This window comes from Micropterus dolomieu, unplaced genomic scaffold, assembly GCF_021292245.1.
Source record: "Micropterus dolomieu isolate WLL.071019.BEF.003 ecotype Adirondacks unplaced genomic scaffold, ASM2129224v1 contig_12795, whole genome shotgun sequence".
Classification (NCBI taxonomy): domain Eukaryota; kingdom Metazoa; phylum Chordata; class Actinopteri; order Centrarchiformes; family Centrarchidae; genus Micropterus; species Micropterus dolomieu.
Window position 1 is genome coordinate 691 of NW_025741781.1, and position 4,825 is coordinate 5,515.

Here is a 4,825-nt window from a genome sequence, read left to right on the forward strand (position 1 = left end):
CAGATGGGAAAAGATAAAGTCATCAAACCATTTTAAAATTTCTTATTTTACCACTCTGTCACAAACTGTCTGTGACTCACAGCACAAGTGCAGATCTGCTTGATTACGATCACGGCGTACGCTGGTGTTGCTTCAGCCGGGCGGAGCCGTTTCACGCCGCAGGCTGACGTTATCAGTTCTACATGTTATCAGTTGTTTTTCACTACGTGACTAAATTGATGTTTCGGCGTGAGAGCGTGTGAAAGTGTCAACAGCGCGAGTCTCACGGTCAATCTGTGAGAGTTAGCAGCTCTGACTGGATGATGTTTTTATGCTCGGTCCTGATTTGCTGCCGAGTCTCTTTCACACTTTGCAGCTAATAAACAAAGCGAATAGAGCACAGATTAAAAAAGTGATTATTGGTATTTATCACTCATAATATTTAGTCAGCGTTCATCTCACTTTGATTTGTCCAGAAACTAAAGTGAAGTCCACGTGTCCTTCATGGTGGGACAGTGTCAGACCTCAGTGCACTTCTTGAGTTTCATGTTTAAATATAAAGTTTACAGTTTAAGAGCTCGATGTGCAGCCGTCACAAATAAGCAGGAGACAATCAGAGCGCGTCCAACAACGATTGTCAGCCAGCATCCCTCTCTCGCCTTCTTTGCAGCAGCAGAGTTGCTTTTTGCTGCAAAATGTTTTTCTGCCATTGGTCCATTTTGTGCAGAAGAAGAGTCACATGATGCGTCAGAATTTAATGGGAACGAGCACAGAGCCTGATTAAGGTAACAAAGATGATCGCCGTGGTGAAACCCGTTATCTCTGACTGCAGTTTAAACCCTTTCACATGACACCTCTTCCTTTCAGCCTGCAGCTGAGAAAGCGTCTGTATTGCCCTGTTTATTTCTGTTTGTGCATATTAAATACGTTCCTGGGAACCATGTGCAAGCACAGGTTTCTCGTTTATAACTGTTACTAATTTACATCATACTTATATCTTTTCCATGAACAATCTCCAATTAATTTAATGTCAGCTTGAAAGCAAATGGAAACACAAATAATCTTATTAATTTTCTTATTGTAAATAAATTCAGCCGTCAGTTTAAGGTTTCGTCGAGCTGAAGCCAAGAAAGCCTGGATGTGTCCAACCTGCTTCGTAGTACAGCCCTCTGAACACCTGATACACCTGGACACAACTGAACATCTGAGGCTAATGTTTAGCAGCACAAACAGTTTTAGCAGAAAAAGAAGAAGAACAGAAAGGATCGTGCTCCAGCAGCTTCACCGCTTGGACTCCTACTAACACATGCTGTTTAAAGTCCTACCTGAGCTCCACAGCAGCAGCAGCACCAACAGGTGATCCATGTCCAGGTAGACCGTCTCTCTGGCCGTCCGCCTGCTCTCTGCTCTGATCATCATGTGCTGTCCTCAGTGTATATCTGCGTACAGGAAGAGGTGGAGCTTTACTGGAACACAGCTCATTCAGCTGTCTTTAGTTTCACAGTCAAGAGTCCTCGTCTGAGTCTCTGACACAGGGTGACTCAGGGTTTTCTGTCGCCCATGTTTCCAGTTTGACCAGTGGATCAGACAGTGGTCACACTGGTGTCCAGTCTGAGTCCAGTTCTCCCTTTGGACTGTGTGTTTGGTTTCTTTTCTGCACAGCAGAAGTGTTTAACTCCAGCAGGACAAAGAATGAATGTGGAGATTGTCCTGAGCTGACGTTAGAGTGCCAGTCCGAAGTCTTCTCCCAGTCCGGCTCTGACTGGTTTCCAGTTGGACAGGAAACTGTCTCTCAGTGCAGGTGTGATCTTTGACTCCTGTCCTTCATTTAACCCAGATTCATCACTCAGGTCCCTAAAAGCTCTTTGTACAGATTGTGAAGAACAAGCAGCCTCGTCTTTTCTGTCCGCTTTGTACGACACCTTCTGCTCTACATGGATCTGATGCCGTCGCAGGATTTGAACCAAAATTTATTGAAATGATGCTTCACGTCAAACTGACGACTTCGTGTCAGTTAAACTTCAACATGTTGCTGTAAAAGGTGGATTAAAGGAAATGTTGATGTTGTTTCCTGTTTTATTTTGAAATGTCTCTGCTGTCTGTCTTTATTTCCTGTCTGTGTCTTCCCTGTGATTACCTGATGTGTCTCACCTGTGTTTAATCACCCTGCCACCTTGTGTGTGTGTACAGGTCTCTGTTGTTGGTCCAGTTCTTGGTTGTCTCTCCGTTTGGAGACCCTGGGCCTGTTTTCTGGGGATTATTGCATCTGGATTCATCCGGACTTCATTCCTGCCGGCCTCTTCCTCTCAACATGTTTGTGTTTCGGACTCCGCTCCAGGTTTTCCTCTCGCCTGCCTGCCTCATCATCATTGGAAGTTTGTGTTCACCTTGTTTTGACTTAATAAATCATGTTACAGTGAGCTGAGAGTCTGAGCCTGGCTCCTATCCTTTTTACCTGCTGCCACGTTTGACACCACCTGACCTCTGCTCCACCAGGTTCCTCTCTGACGGCAGCACCCGGGGCTTCAAACTGGTTTAGAACTGGTTTATAAATGGTGTTAAACTGGGTGCACATTTTTTATTTTGGTAAATAAAGTTTTGTCCTTCAGAGACGATGTCGACACTCTGTGGTCTGTAGATTTCCTCTTTTAACTGCATTTCTGTGGAACTGATAAGAAGCTGCTGATTACTGACTACAGGCCAGCGTTACCATGGCAACCAGAGCAGGCTGAGGCGTCGCTATCAGATTAAAGCGGTCAGCGTCTTCTTCTTCTTCTTCTTCCTGCTAGATGTGTCTGATCCCACTTCCTGTGTGTTGCTATGGCGATCCAAACAGCACGTGAGCGTCTCAGTGTGCTTGTTTCTCCTTCCTGGTTCAGCTTCCTGTTATTTCTTAGTTCTGATGATTTAGTGAAGTTTTCACATTCGAGGAGGAAAACTGACTCTGAGGAAACGTTTGTTGTTTCCTCCTGTGGGAGCAGTGATGGAAGAAGTACTCACAGCTTTTACTGCAGTAAGAGTACTAATACCACAGTGTACAAATACTCTGCTGCAAGTAAAAGGACTAGTCATGCATAATAAAATCCCTGCAGTGTGGCTGGCCTTCTGAAGGCAGGACAGGATCATTTGTTTTATTGAACTTCCTCCGTTAGTACATTATTGTGTTTTGGTAGCACATCACAAGTGAGAAAAACACCATCAGAACATTTCATCCAGTTCCTCTGATTAGAAATGACTGAATATTGTTTGGGCTGTGTCTCTGTGGGTTCTGTGCTGTTGTCCTGTTGCTGTTTTCAGCCCAAAACAGCAGCAGCACTACAGAAGAGCCATCTAGTGGCTGTTGTCAAAAAAGCACCAGAGTTTCGTCTCTTTGCTTCTTTTCTCTTTGATCTGCAGTGAATTTGAGTTGTGACATGTGAACGCAGAATAAAAGGCAGATTTATTTTGTCACAAAATAACAGGTTATAGAGTGAAACTGAGTTTGTAACTCCCTTCTGCTGCATGGCAGACAGTAAACATTAATATAGAAATATATTAATAATAATAATAATGTAGAAAAGAGTGGAATATGGACACAGAGGAAGGGTCACACAGGGTGAACTCATATCCTGCAGAAATGTTGCTGATATCAGGTAAGAAAACATTTTCCCTGTAAGTTTCTGTAACAACATCATGTAAAACGTACAGTTAGTTAAGTTAGAGTGTTTAAAACAGTTCATAGTGGATTAAATAACAGGCTGATAAATAAATATGTGTCTTTGTGTTAACAAACTTCATCTAAATAGTTTGTTTACATGTAGCCGTTAGCTCACAAGCTAACCCCAGAGGGCAGACCGCTGTCCATCTTAACATTTAGCTCATTTCATTGGTCGTTACCGACACTGTCAGCCAATCAGAAAGGTAGAGGGGCGGGATGTAAGGAAACCCCGTAGAGTGAGGTCACAGGATAGCGTGAGGCAGCTAACAGAGCAGCTACACGTTAGCTGTAAAAGCTGCCTGAGAGGAACTTAATTCTGCCCATTAAGAGTTTAATCCAGCGGCTAACGGACATGTTGGAACCTGCAGAAGGTAAAAACCTCTGTGTGTGTTTCTGCTTCACTTTCTAGTGTCCTGCTAGCACTTCCTCTCTGGATACAACCGGAGCCTGATGCTAACCGCGATCAGCGCGCTAATGCTATCAGCATGTATTTCAGTGCAGCAGCAGCTAACACTGCTGTGTTGCTAATATGTGTTAATGTTGTCAGCTAGTTTCCTCACAGCTCAGGGATTTGTGAGGAATAACTAAGTTAACCAAAGCACCTGCCGCTTTATTTGGTAGTTAGCACTAGCAAGTGAAGCTCACGTGGGTCCAGACAGTTTAAATAAAGTTTGTTGAAGGAACGGTAAAAAGGGAACTCCTACTTTTTAAGGTGTTTTCAGTGAATCTTCTTGTCCTTTTTCTTTTTCCCCAGATGCACCAAGGATCCAGCTGATTACTGGCAGTTTGGAGGAGGATTGTTCTTCATCTGTCACTTCTGGCACAGATTCACTCACCTGTTGCGGTTTGTTTTGATTTGACTTATTAACACACTGTAGAGTTCGGATCCTGGATTAAAAGACAGCCTGATGTTTGTCCATTATCAGAAGTATACGGGGCCCCCAGGGGCCAGGAGAAGACCGAAGCTAAAGAACAACAACGGCACAATGTGTTGCTTTCTCCAGCTGTTTCACAGGTGAAGTCATGACCTCATGGTCACAGTAACCCGAACAGCTAAAGAACCGACACAGAAGAAGGATAAGGAGGAGCAACCGGGAGTTTTCCTCCTCTGTTTGTCTCGGGAAGCTAGTGAACTGCAGGATGCTAATG

The 4,825-nt window shown here is 44.0% G+C and overlaps 1 long non-coding RNA gene across 1 annotated transcript; it reads left to right on the forward strand.

Moving 5' to 3' along the window:
* The first annotated feature begins 1,083 nt into the window (after positions 1-1,083).
* LOC123966149 lies at positions 1,084-2,525 on the forward strand. Its single transcript, XR_006823900.1, has 3 exons — positions 1,084-2,020; positions 2,170-2,354; positions 2,476-2,525. It is a non-coding gene; the product is annotated as an uncharacterized LOC123966149 (long non-coding RNA).
* Positions 2,526-4,825: the final 2,300 nt, after the last annotated feature.